This window comes from Heptranchias perlo, chromosome 9 (genome assembly GCF_035084215.1).
Source record: "Heptranchias perlo isolate sHepPer1 chromosome 9, sHepPer1.hap1, whole genome shotgun sequence".
NCBI classification, from domain to species: Eukaryota; Metazoa; Chordata; class Chondrichthyes; order Hexanchiformes; family Hexanchidae; genus Heptranchias; species Heptranchias perlo.
The window spans coordinates 86,927,734-86,944,992 of NC_090333.1; positions in this window are offsets into that span (position 1 = coordinate 86,927,734).

The following is a 17,259-nucleotide window of genomic DNA, read 5'->3' on the forward strand; positions in this document are numbered from 1 at the left end:
ATCAGACACCAACGTATCAGACACCAACGTATCAGGCATCAACGTATCAGACACCAACGTATCAGGCTTCAACGTATCCGGCATCAACGTATCAGACACCAACGTATCAGGCACCAACGTATCAGGCATCAACGTATCAGACAGCAACGTATCAGGCATCAACGTATCCGGCATCAACGTATCAGACACCAACGTATCAGGCACCAACGTATCAGGCACCAACGTATCAGACACCAACGTATCAGACACCAACGTATCAGACACCAACGTATCAGACACCAACGTATCAGACACGAACATATCCGGCACAGACACCAACGTATCAGGCACCAACGTATCAGACATCAACGTATCAGGCACCAACGTATCAGACATCAACGTATCAGGCACCAACGTATCAGGCACCAACGTATCAGACATCAACGTATCAGACATCAACGTATCAGGCACGAACGTATCAGACACCAACGTATCCGGCACCAACGTATCCGGCACCAACGTATCAGACACCAACGTATCAGACACCAACGTATCAGACATCAACGTATCCGCCATCAACGTATCAGACACCAACGTATCAGACACCAACGTATCCGGCACCAACGTATCAGACACCAACTTATCAGACACCAATGTATCCGGCACCAACGTATCCGCCATCAACGTATCAGACACCAACGTATCAGACACCAACGTATCAGACACCAACGTATCAGGCATCAACGTATCAGACACCAACTTATCAGACACCAACTTATCAGACACCAACGTATCCGGTACCAACGTATCCGCCATCAACGTATCAGACACCAACGTATCAGACACCAACGTATCAGGCATCAACGTATCAGGCATCAACGTATCAGGCATCAACGTATCCGCCACCAACGTATCAGACACCATCGTATCAGACACCAACGTATCAGGCAGCAACGTATCAGACACCAACGTATCAGACACCAACGTATCAGACACCAACGTATCAGACACCAACGTATCAGACACCAACGTATCAGACACCAACGTATCAGACACCAACGTATCAGACACCAAAGTATCAGACACCAACGTATCGGGCACCAACGTATCAGACACAAACTTATCAGACACCAACGTATCAGACACCAACGTATCAGGCATCAACGTATCAGACACCAACTTATCAGACACCAACTTATCAGACACCAACGTATCCGGTACCAACGTATCCGCCATGAACGTATCAGACACCAACGTATCAGACACCAACGTATCAGGCATCAACATATCAGGCATAAACGTATAAGGCACCAACGTATCAGGCACCAACGTATCAGACACCAACGTATCCGGCATCAATGTATCAGACACCAACGTATCACACATCAACGTATCAGACACCAACGTATCAGGCACCAACGTATCCGGCATCAACGTATCAGACACCAACGTATCAGCCACCAACGTATCAGACACCAACGTATCCGGCATCAACATATCAGGCTTCAACGTATCAGACACCAACGTATCCGGCATCAACGTATCAGACACCAACGTATCAGGCATCAATGTATCAGGCATCAACGTATCAGACACCAACGTATCAGACACCAACGTATCAGGCACCAACGTATCAGACACCAACGTATCCGGCATCAATGTATCAGACACCAACGTATCACACATCAACGTATCAGACACCAACGTATCAGGCACCAACGTATCAGGCACCAACGTTTTCGGCATCAACGTATCAAACACCAACGTATCAGACACCAACGTATCAGACACCAACGTATCAGACACCAACGTATCAGACACCAACGTATCAGGCACCAACGTATCAGGCACCAACGTATCAGACACCAACGTATCAGGCATCAACGTATCAGACATCAACGTATCAGGCATCAACGTATCAGGCATCAAAGTATCAGGCATCAACGTATCCAGCATCAACGTATCAGGCACCAACGTATCAGGCACCAACGTATCAGGCACCAACGTATCAGGCATCAACGTATCAGACAGCAACGTATCAGACACCAACGTATCAGGCACCAACGAATCAGGCACCAACGTATCCGGCATCAACGTATCAGACACCAACGTATCAGGCATCAGCGTATCAGGCATCAACGTATCAGGCATCAAAGTATCAGACACCAACGTATCAGACACCAACGTATCAGACACCAACGTATCAGACACCAACGTATCAGGCATCAACGTATCAGGCATCAACGTATCAGACACCAACGTATCAGACATCAACGTATCAGACACCAACGTATCAGGCATCAACGGATCAGACACCAACGTATCAGACACCAACGTATCAGACACCAACGTATCAGACACCAACGTATCCGGCATCAACGTATCAGGCACCAACGTATCCGGCATCAACGTATCCGGCATCAACGTATCCGGCACCAACGTATCAGACACCAACGTATCAGGCAGGAAACGGATCAGACACCAACGTATCAGACACCAACGTATCAGACACCAACGTATCAGGCATCAACGTATCAGGCATCAACGTATCAGACACCAACGTATCAGACACCAACGTATCAGACACCAACGTATCAGACACCAACGTATCAGGCTTCAACGGATCAGACACCAACATATCAGACACCAACGTATCAGGCATCAACGTATCAGACACCAACGTATCAGACACCAACGTATCAGGCATCAACGTATCAGACACCAACGTATCAGGCATCAACGTATCCGGCATCACCGTATCAGACAACAACGTATCAGACACCAACGTATCAGACACCAACGTATCAGACACCAACGTATCCGGCACAGACACCAACGTATCAGACACCAACGTATCAGGCATCAACGTATCCGGCATCAACGTATCCAGCATCAACGTATCAGGCACCAACGTATCAGGCATCAACGTATCAGGCATCAACGTATCAGGCACCAACGTATCCGGCATCAACGTATCAGACACCAATGTATCCGGCACAGACACCAACGTATCAGACACCAACGTATCCGGCATCAACGTATCCGGCATCAACGTATCAGACACCAACGTATCAGACACCAACGTATCAGACACCAACGTATCAGACACCAACGTATCAGGCATCAAAGTATGAGGCACCAACGTATCAGGCACCAACGTATCAGGCACCAACGTATCAGGCATCAACGTATCAGGCATCAACGTATCAGGCACCAACGTATCAGACATCAACCTATCAGACATCAACGCATCAGACACCAACGTATCAGGCACCAACGTATCAGACACCAACGTATCAGGCACCAACGTATCCGGCATCAACGTATCAGACACCAACGTATCAGACACCAACGTATCAGACACCAACGTATCAGACACCAACGTATCAGGGATCAACGTATCGCACACCAACGTATCAGGCATCAATGTATCAGACACCAACGTATCAGACACCAACGTATCAGGCATCAACGTATCAGACACCAACGTATCAGACACCAACGTATCAGGCATCAACGTATCAGACACCAACGTATCAGGCATCAACGGATCCGACATCAACGTATCAGACACCAATGTATCAGACACCAACGTATCAGACACAAACGTATCAGACACCAACGTATCAGACACCAACGTATCAGACACCAACGTATCAGACACAAACGTATCAGACACCAAAGTATCAGACACCAACGTATCGGGCACCAACGTATCAGACACAAACTTATCAGACACCAACGTATCAGACACCAACGTATCAGACACAAACTTATCAGACACCAACGTATCAGGCATCAACGTATCAGACACCAACGTATCAGGCATCAACGTATCCGGCATCACCGTATCAGACAACAACGTATCAGACACCAACGTATCAGACACCAACGTATCAGACACCAACGTATCAGACACCAACGTATCCGGCACAGACACCAACGTATCAGACACCAACGTATCAGGCATCAACGTATCCGGCATCAACGTATCAGGCACCAACGTATCAGGCACCAACGTATCAGGCACCAACGTATCAGGCATCAACGTATCAGACAGCAACGTATCAGACACCAACGTATCAGGCACCAACGTATCAGGCACCAACGTATCCGGCATCAACGTATCAGACACCAACGTATCAGGCATCAACGTATCAGGCATCAATGTATCAGGCATCAAAGTATCAGACACCAACGTATCAGACACCAACGTATCAGACACCAACGTATCAGACACCAACGTATCAGACATCAACGTATCAGACACCAACGTATCAGGCATCAACGTATCAGGCATCAACGTATCAGACACCAACGTATCAGACACCAACGTATCAGACACCAACGTATCCGGCATCAACGTATCAGGCACCAACGTATCCGGCATCAACGTATCCGGCATCAACGTATCCGGCACCAAGGTATCAGACACCAACGTGTCAGGCAGGAAACGGATCAGACACCAACGTATCAGACACCAACGTATCAGACACCAACGTATCAGCCATCAACGTATCAGGCATCAACGTATCTGACACCAACGTATCAGAAACCAACGTATCAGACACCAACGTATCAGACACCAACGTATCAGGCTTCAACGGATCAGACACCAACATATCAGACACCAACGTATCAGGCATCAACGTATCAGACACCAACGTATCAGACACCAACGTATCAGGCATCAACGTATCAGACACCAACGTATCAGGCATCAACGTATCCGGCATCACCGTATCAGACAACAACGTATCAGACACCAACGTATCAGACACCAACGTATCCGGCACAGACACCAACGTATCAGACACCAACGTATCAGGCATCAACGTATCCGGCATCAACGTATCCAGCATCAACGTATCCAGCATCAATGTATCAGGCACCAACGTATCAGGCACCAACGTATCAGGCATCAACGTATCAGGCATCAACGTATCAGGCACCAACGTATCCGGCATCAACGTATCAGACACCAATGTATCCGGCACAGACACCAACGTATCAGACACCAACGTATCCGGCATCAACGTATCCGGCATCAACGTATCCGGCATCAACGTATCCGGCATCAACGTATCAGACACCAACGTATCAGACACCAACGTATCAGACACCAACGTATCAGGCATCAACGTATCAGGCACCAACGTATCAGACATCAACCTATCAGACATCAACCTATCAGACATCAACGCATCAGACACCAACGTATCAGGCACCAACGTATCAGACACCAACGTATCAGGCACCAACGTATCCGGCATCAACGTATCAGACACCAACGTATCAGACATCAACCTATCAGACATCAACGCATCAGACACCAACGTATCAGGCACCAACGTATCAGACACCAACGTATCAGGCACCAACGTATCCGGCATCAACGTATCAGACACCAACGTATCAGACACCAACGTATCAGACACCAACGTATCGCACACCAACGTATCAGACACAAACGTATCAGACACCAAAGTATCAGACACCAAAGTATCAGACACCAAAGTATCAGACACCAACGTATCGGGCACCAACGTATCAGACACAAACTTATCAGACACCAACGTATCAGACACCAACGTATCAGACACAAACTTATCAGACACCAACGTATCAGGCATCAACGTATCAGACACCAACGTATCAGGCATCAACGTATCAGGCACCAACGTATCAGGCATCAACGTATCCGGCATCAACGTATCAGACACCAACGTATCAGGCATCAACGTATCAGACACCAACGTATCAGGCATCAAAGTATCCAGCATCAACGTATCAGGCATCAACGTATCAGACACCAACGTATCAGGCATCAACGTATCCGGCATCAACGTATCAGACACCAACGTGTCAGGCATCAACGTATCAGACACCAACGTATCAGGCATCAATGTATCAGACACCAACGTATCAGACACCAACGGATCAGACACCAACGGATCAGACACCAACGTATCAGACACAAACGTATCAGTCACAAACGTATCAGTCACAAACGTATCCGACAGCAACGTATCAGACACCAACGTATCAGGCACCAACGTATCAGACACAAATGTATCAGACACCAACGGATCAGACACCAACGTATCAGACACAAACGTATCAGACACAAACGTATCAGTCACAAACGTATCCGACAGCAACGTATCAGACACCAACGTATCAGACACCAACCTATCAGACACCAACGTATCAGGCGTCAACGTATCAGGCGTCAACGTATCAGGCGTCAACGTATCAGACGCCAACGTTTCAGACGCCAACGTATCAGGCGCCAACGTATCAGGCGCCAACGTATCAGGCATCAACGTATCAGACGCCAACCTATCAGACACCAACCTATCAGACACCAACGTATCAGGCACCAACGTATGAGGCACCAACGTATCAGACACCAACGTATCAGGCATCAACGTATCAGACACCAACGTATCACACACCAACGTACCAGACACCAACGTATCAGACACCAACGTATCAGGCACCAACGTATCAGGCATCAACGTATCAGGCATCAACGTATCAGACATCAAAGTATCAGACACCAACGTATCAGGCATCAAAGTATGAGACATCAACGTATCAGACACCAACTTATTAGGCATCAACCTATCAGACACCAACATATCAGGCAGCAACGTATCAGACATTAACGTATCAGACACCAATGTATCAGGCATCAACGTATCAGACACCAACGTATCAGGCATCAACGTATCCGGCATCAACGTATCAGACACCAACGTATCAGGCACCAACGTATCAGGCATCAACGTATCAGACAGCAACGTATCAGGCATCAACGTATCCGGCATCAACGTATCAGACACCAACGTATCAGGCACCAACGTATCAGGCACCAACGTATCAGACACCAACGTATCAGACACCAACGTATCAGACACCAACGTATCAGACACAAACGTATCAGACACAAACGTATCAGACATGAACATATCCGGCACAGACACCAACGGATCAGGCACCAACGTATCAGACATCAACGTATCAGGCACCAACGTATCAGACATCAACGTATCAGGCACCAACGTATCAGACACCAACGTATCAGACACCAACGTATCCGGCACCAACGTATCAGACACCAACGTATCAGACACCAACTTATCAGACACCAACGTATCCGGCACCAACGTATCCGCCATCAACGTATCAGACACCAACGTATCAGACACCAACGTATCAGGCATCAACGTGTCAGACACCAACTTATCAGACACCAACTTATCAGACACCAACGTATCCGGCACCAACGTATCCGCCATCAACGTATCAGACACCAACGTATCAGACACCAACGTATTAGACACCAACGTATCAGACACCAACGTATCAGGCATCAACGTATCAGACACCAACGTATCAGACACCATCGTATCAGACACCAACGTATCAGACACCAACGTATCAGGCATCAACGTATCAGGCATCAACGTATCCGGCATCAACGTATCAGGCAGCAACGTATCAGACAGCAACGTATCAGACACCAACGTATCAGACACCAACGTATCAGGCATCAACATATCAGACACCAACGTAACAGGCATCAACGTATCAGTCATCAACGTATCAGACACCAACGTATCAGACACCAACGTATCAGGCATCAACGTATCAGACACCAACGTATCAGACACCAACGTATCAGACACCAACGTATCAGACACAAACGTATCAGACACAAACGTATCAGACACCAACGTATCCGGAACAGACACCAACGTATCAGGCTTCAACGTATCCGGCATCAACGTATCAGACACCAACGTATCAAGCATCAACGTATCAGACACCAACGTATCAGACACCAACGTATCAGACACCAACGTATCCGACACCAACGTATCCGACACCAACGTATCAGACACCAACGCATCAGACACCAACGTATCAGACACCATCGTATCAGACACCAACGTATCAGACACCAACGTATCCGGCATCAACCTATCAGACAACAACGTATCCGGCATCAACGTATCAGACACCAACGTATCACGCACCAACGTATCCGGCATCAACGTATCAGACACCAACGTATCCGGCATCAACGTATCAGGCTTCAACGTATCAGACACCAACGTATCCGGCATCAACGTATCAGACACCAACGTATCAGGCATCAACGTATCAGGCATCAACGTATCAGACACCAACGTATCAGGCACCAACGTATCAGGCATCAACGTATCAGGCATCAACGTATCAGGCATCAACGTATCAGGCATCAAAGTATCAGACATCAACGTATCAGACACCAATGTATCAGGCATCAACCTATCAGACACCAACATATCAGGCAGCAACGTATCAGACATTAACGTATCAGACACAAACGTATCAGACACCAACGTATCAGGCATCAACGTATCAGACACCGACGTATCAGACACCAATGTATCAGGCATCAACGTATCAGACACCAACGTATCAGGCATCAACGTATCCGGCATCAACGTATCAGACACCAACGTATCAGGCACCAACGTATCAGGCATCAACGTATCAGACAGCAACGTATCAGGCATCAACGTATCCGGCATCAACGTATCAGACACCAACGTATCAGGCACCAACGTATCAGTCACCAACGTATCAGGCACCAACGTATCAGACACCAACGTATCAGACACAAACGTATCAGACACAAACGTATCAGACACGAACATATCCGGCACAGACACCAACGTATCAGGCACCAACGTATCAGACATGAACGTATCAGGCACCAACGTATCAGACATCAACGTATCAGACATCAACGTATCAGGCACCAACGTATCAGGCACCAACGTATCAGACACCAACGTATCAGACATCAACGTATCAGGCACCAACGTATCAGACACCAACGTATCAGACACCGACGTATCAGGCACCAACGTATCCGGCACCAACGTATCAGACACCAACGTATCAGACACCAACGTATCAGACATCAACGTATCCGGCACCAACGTATCAGACACCAACGTATCCGGCACCAACGTATCCGGCACCAACGTATCAGACACCAACGTATCAGACACCAACTTATCAGACACCAACGTATCCGGCACCAACGTATCCGGCACCAACGTATCCAGCACCAACGTATCCGCCATCAACGTATCAGACACCAACGTATCAGACACCAACGTATCAGGCATCAACGTATCAGACACCAACTTATCAGACACCAACTTATCAGACACCAACGTATCCGGCACCAACGTATCCGCCATCAACGTATCAGACACCAACGTATCAGACACCAACGTATCAGACACCAACGTATCAGACACCAACGTATCAGGCATCAACGTATCAGACACCAACGTATCAGACACCAACGTATCAGACACCATCGTATCAGACACCATCGTATCAGGCATCAACGCATCAGGCATCAACGTATCCGGCATCAACGTGTCAGGCAGCAACGTATCAGACACCAACGTATCAGACACCAACGTATCAGACACCAACGTATCAGACACCAACGTATCAGACACCAACGTATCAGGCATCAACGTATCAGGCATCAACGTATCAGGCATCAACGAATCAGACACCAACGTATCAGACACCAACGTATCAGGCATCAACGTATCAGACACCAACGTATCAGACACCAACGTATCAGACACCAACGTATCCGGAACAGACACCAATGTATCAGGCATCAACGTATCCGGCATCAACGTATCAGACACCAACGTATCAAGCATCAACGTATCAGACACCAACGTATCAGACACCAACGTATCAGACACCAACGAATCAGACACCAACGTATCCGGCATCAATCGATCAGACAAAAACGTATCCGGCATCAACGTATCAGACACCAACGTATCACGCACCAACGTATCAGGCTTCAACGTATCAGACACCAATGTATCCGGCATCAACGTATCAGACACCAACGTATCAGGCATCAATGTATCAGGCATCAACGTATCAGACACCAACGTATCAGACACCAACGTATCAGACAGCAACGTATCAGACAGCAACGTATCAGACAGCAACGTATCAGGCATCAACGTATAAGGCACCAACGTATCAGGCACGAACGTATCAGACACCAACGTATCCGACATCAACGTATCAGACACCAACGTATCACACATCAACGTATCAGTCACCAACGTATCAGACACCAACGTATCAGGCACCAACTAATCCGGCATCAACGTATCAGACACCAACGTATCAGACACCAACGTATCAGGCACCAATGTATCAGACACGAACGTATCAGGCACCAACGTATCCGGCATCAACGTATCAGACACCAACGTATCAGACACCAACGTATCAGGCATCAACGTATCCGGCATCAACGTATCAGACACCAACGTATCAGGCATCAACGTATCAGACACCAACGTATCAGGCACCAACGTATCAGGCACCAACGTATCAGGCATCAACGTATCAGACACCAACCTATCAGACACCAACGTATCAGACACCAACGTATCAGGCGTCAACGTATCAGACACCAACGTATCAGGCACCAACGTATCAGGCACCAACGTATCAGGCATCAACGTATCAGGCATCAACCTATCAGACGCCAACCTATCAGGCAGCAACGTATCAGACACCAACGTATCAGACACAAACGTATCAGGCATCAACCTATCAGACGCCAACGTATCAGACACCAACGTATCAGGCATCAACCTATCAGGCACCAACTTATCAGACACCAACGTATCAGACACCAACGTATCAGACACCAACGTATCAGACACCAACGTATCAGACACCAACGTATCAGACATCAACGTATCAGACACCAACGTATCAGGCATCAACGTATCAGGCATCAAAGTATCAGACACCAACGTATCAGACACCAACGTATCAGACACCAACGTATCAGACACCAACGTATCAGGCATCAACGTATCAGACACCAACGTATCAGACACCAACGTATCAGGCATCAACGTATCAGACACCAACGTATCAGTCATCAACGTATCCGGCATCAACGTATCAGACACCAACGTATCCGGCATCAACGTATCAGGCATCAACGTATCAGGCATCAACGTATCCGGCATCAACGTATCAGACACCAACGTATCCGGCATCAACGTATCAGACACCAACGTATCAGGCACCAACGTATCAGGCATCAACGTATCCGGCATCAACGTATCCGGCATCAACGTGTCAGACACCAACGTGTCAGGCATCAACGTATCAGACACCAACGTATCAGGCATCAATGTATCAGACACCAATGTATCAGACACAAACGTATCAGACACCAACGGATCAGACACCAACGGATCAGACACCAACGTATCAGACACAAACGTATCAGACATCAACGTATCAGACACCAACGTATCAGGCATCAACGTATCAGACACCAACGTATCAGACACCAACGTATCAGACACCATCGTATCAGACACCATCGTATCAGACACCAACGTATCAGGCATCAACGCATCAGGCATCAACGTATCCGGCATCAACGTGTCAGGCAGCAACGTATCAGACACCAACGTATCAGACACCAACGTATCAGACATCAACGTATCAGACACCAACGTATCAGACACCAACGTATCAGGCATCAACGTATCAGGCATCAACGTATCAGGCATCAACGTATCAGACACCAACGTATCAGGCATCAACGTATCAGACACCAACGTATCAGACACCAACGTATCAGACACCAACGTATCCGGAACAGACACCAATGTATCAGGCATCAACGTATCCGGCATCAACGTATCAGACACCAACGTATCAAGCATCAACGTATCAGACACCAACGTATCAGACACCAACGTATCAGACACCAACGAATCAGACACCAACGTATCCGGCATCAATCGATCAGACAAAAACGTATCCGGCATCAACGTATCAGACACCAACGTATCACGCACCAACGTATCAGGCTTCAACGTATCAGACACCAATGTATCCGGCATCAACGTATCAGACACCAACGTATCAGGCATCAATGTATCAGGCATCAACGTATCAGACACCAACGTATCAGACACCAACGTATCAGACAGCAACGTATCAGACAGCAACGTATCAGACAGCAACGTATCAGGCATCAACGTATAAGGCACCAACGTATCAGGCACGAACGTATCAGACACCAACGTATCCGACATCAACGTATCAGACACCAACGTATCACACATCAACGTATCAGTCACCAACGTATCAGACACCAACGTATCAGGCACCAACTAATCCGGCATCAACGTATCAGACACCAACGTATCAGACACCAACGTATCAGGCACCAATGTATCAGACACGAACGTATCAGGCACCAACGTATCCGGCATCAACGTATCAGACACCAACGTATCAGACACCAACGTATCAGGCATCAACGTATCCGGCATCAACGTATCCGGCATCAACGTATCAGACACCAACGTATCAGGCATCAACGTATCAGACACCAACGTATCAGGCATCAACGTATCAGGCACCAACGTATCAGGCATCAACGTATCAGACACCAACCTATCAGACACCAACGTATCAGACACCAACGTATCAGGCGTCAACGTATCAGACACCAACGTATCAGGCACCAACGTATCAGGCACCAACGTATCAGGCATCAACGTATCAGGCATCAACCTATCAGACGCCAACCTATCAGGCAGCAACGTATCAGACACCAACGTATCAGACACAAACGTATCAGGCATCAACCTATCAGACGCCAACGTATCAGACACCAACGTATCAGGCATCAACCTATCAGGCACCAACTTATCAGACACCAACGTATCAGACACCAACGTATCAGACACCAACGTATCAGACACCAACGTATCAGACACCAACGTATCAGACATCAACGTATCAGACACCAACGTATCAGGCATCAACGTATCAGGCATCAAAGTATCAGACACCAACGTATCAGACACCAACGTATCAGACACCAACGTATCAGACACCAACGTATCAGGCATCAACGTATCAGACACCAACGTATCAGACACCAACGTATCAGGCATCAACGTATCAGACACCAACGTATCAGTCATCAACGTATCCGGCATCAACGTATCAGACACCAACGTATCCGGCATCAACGTATCAGGCATCAACGTATCAGGCATCAACGTATCCGGCATCAACGTATCAGACACCAACGTATCCGGCATCAACGTATCAGACACCAACGTATCAGGCACCAACGTATCAGGCATCAACGTATCCGGCATCAACGTATCCGGCATCAACGTGTCAGACACCAACGTGTCAGGCATCAACGTATCAGACACCAACGTATCAGGCATCAATGTATCAGACACCAATGTATCAGACACAAACGTATCAGACACCAACGGATCAGACACCAACGGATCAGACACCAACGTATCAGACACAAACGTATCAGACACAAACGTATCCGACACCAAAGTATCAGACACCAACGTATCAGGCACCAACGTATCAGACACAAACGGATCAGACACCAACGGATCAGACACCAACGTATCAGACACAAACGTATCAGACATCAACGTATCAGGCATCAACGTATCAGACACCAACGTATCAGACACCAACGTATCAGACACCAACGTATCAGACACCAACGTATCAGGCACCAACGTATCAGACACCAACGTATCAGGCATCAACGTATCAGACACCAACGTATCAGACACCAACGTATCAGACACCAACGTATCAGACACCAACGTATCAGACACCAACGTATCAGACACCAACGTATCAGGCATCAACGTATCAGGCATCAACGTATCAGGCACCAACGTATCAGACACCAACGTATCAGACACCAACGTATCAGACATCAAAGTATCAGACATCAACGTATCAGACACCAACGTATCAGGCATCAACGTATCAGACACCAACATATCAGGCAGCAACGTATCAGACATTAACGTATCAGACACCAACGTATCAGGCATCAACGTATCAGACACCAACGTATCAGACACCAACGTATCAGGCATCAACGTATCAGACACCAACGTATCAGGCATCAACGTATCCGGCATCAACGTATCAGACACCAACGTATCAGGCACCAACGTATCAGGCATCAACGTATCAGACAGCAACGTATCAGACAGCAACGTATCAGGCATCAACGTATCCGGCATCAACGTATCAGACACCAACGTATCAGGCACCAACGTATCAGTCACCAACGTATCAGGCACCAACGTATCAGACACCAACGTATCAGACACCAACGTATCAGACACAAACATATCCGGCACAGACACCAACGTATCAGGCACCAAAGTATCACACATCAACGTATCAGGCATCAACGTATCAGGCATCAAAGTATCAGACACCAATGTATCAGACACCAACGTATCAGACACCAACGTATCAGGCATCAACGTATCAGGCATCAACGTATCAGACACCAACGTATCAGACACCAACGTATCAGACACCAACGTATCAGGCATCAACGTATCAGACACCAACGTATCAGTCATCAACGTATCCGGCATCAACGTATCAGACACCAACGTATCCGGCATCAACGTATCAGGCATCAACGTATCAGGCATCAACGTATCCGGCATCAACGTATCAGACACCAACGTATCCGGCATCAACGTATCAGACACCAACGTATCAGGCACCAACGTATCAGGCATCAACGTATCCGGCATCAACGTATCCCGCATCAACGTGTCAGACACCAACGTGTCAGGCATCAACGTATCAGACACCAACGTATCAGGCATCAATGTATCAGACACCAATGTATCAGACACAAACGTATCAGACACCAACGGATCAGACACCAACGGATCAGACACCAACGTATCAGACACAAACGTATCAGACGCAAACGTATCAGACACAAACGTATCCGACACCAAAGTATCAGGCACCAACGTATCAGGCACCAACGTATCAGACACAAACGGATCAGACACCAACGGATCAGACACCAACGTATCAGACACAAACGTATCAGACATCAACGTATCAGGCATCAACGTATCAGACACCAACGTATCAGACACCAACGTATCAGACACCAACGTATCAGGCACCAACGTATCAGGCACCAACGTATCAGACACCAACGTATCAGACACCAACGTATCAGACACCAACGTATCAGACACCAACGTATCAGACACCAACGTATCAGACACCAACGTATCAGACACAAACGTATCAGGCATCAACGTATCAGGCACCAACGTATCAGACACCAACGTATCAGACACCAACGTATCAGGCATCAACGTATCAGGCATCAACGTATCAGACATCAACGTATCAGACACCAACGTATCAGGCATCAAAGTATCAGACATCAACGTATCAGACACCAACGTATCAGGCATCAACGTATCAGACACCAACATATCAGGCAGCAACGTATCAGACATTAACGTATCAGACACCAACGTATCAGGCATCAACGTATCAGACACCAACGTATCAGACACCAACGTATCAGGCATCAACGTATCAGACACCAACGTATCAGGCATCAACGTATCCGGCATCAACGTATCAGACACCAACGTATCAGGCACCAACGTATCAGGCATCAACGTATCAGACAGCAACGTATCAGGCATCAACGTATCCGGCATCAACGTATCAGACACCAACGTATCAGGCACCAACGTATCAGGCACCAACGTATCAGACACCAACGTATCAGACACAAACGTATCAGACACAAACATATCCGGCACAGACACCAACGTATCAGGCACCAACGTATCACACATCAACGTATCAGGCACCAACGTATCAGACATCAACGTATCAGGCACCAACGTATCAGGCACCAACGTATCAGACATCAACGTATCAGACATCAACGTATCAGGCACCAACGTATCAGGCACCAACATATCCGGCACCAACGTATCAGACACCAACGTATCAGACACCAACGTATCAGACATCAACGTATCCGGCATCAACGTATCAGACACCAACGTATCAGACACCAACGTATCCGGCACCAACGTATCAGACACCAACGTATCAGACACCAACTTATCAGACACCAACGTATCCGGCACCAACGTATCCGCCATCAACGTATCAGACACCAACGTATCAGACACCAACGTATCAGACACCAACGTATCAGACACCAACGTATCAGGCATCAACGTATCCGACACCAACGTATCAGACACCAACGTATCAGACACCAACGTATCAGACACAAACGTATCCGACACCAACGTATCCGACACCAACGTATCAGACACCAATGTATCAGACACCAACGTATCAGACTCCAACGTATCAGACTCCAACGTATCAGACACCAACGTATCAGACACCAACGTATCAGGCATCAACGTAACCGGCATCAACGTATCAGACACCAACGTATCAGACACCAACGTATCAGACACCAACGTATCAGGCACCAACGCATCAGACACCAACGTATCAGACACCAACGTATCAGGCATCAACGTATCAGACACCAACGTATCAGACACCAACGTATCAGACACCAACGTATCAGACACCAACGTATCAGACACAAACGTATCAGACACCAACGTATCCGGACCAGACACCAACGTATCAGGCATCAACGTATCCGGCATCAACGCATCAGACACCAACGTATCAAGCATCAACGTATCAGACACCAACGTATCAGACACCAACGTATCAGACACCAACGTATCAGACACCAACGTATCCGGCAGCAACGTATCAGACACCAACGTATCAGACACCAACGTATCAGACACCAACGTATCAGACACAAACGTATCAGACACCAAAGTATCCGGCATCAACGTATCAGGCAGCAACGTATCAGACACCAACGTATCAGACACCAACGTATCAGACACCAACGTATCAGACACCAACGTATCAGACACCAAAGTATCAGGCATCAACGTATCTGGCATCAACGTATCAGGCATCAACGTATCAGGCAGCAACGTATCAGGCATCAACGTATCAGGCATCAACGTATCCGGCATCAACGTATCAGGCAGCAACGTATCAGGCAGCAACGTATCAGACACCAACGTATCCGACACCAACGTATCCGGCACCAACGTATCAGACACCAAGGTATCTGGCATCAACGTATCCGGCATCAACGTATCAGGCACCAACGTATCAGGCACCAACGTATCCGACACCAACGTATCAGGCATCACCGTATCCGGCATCAACGTATCAGACACCAACGTATCCGACACCAACTTATCAGACACCAAC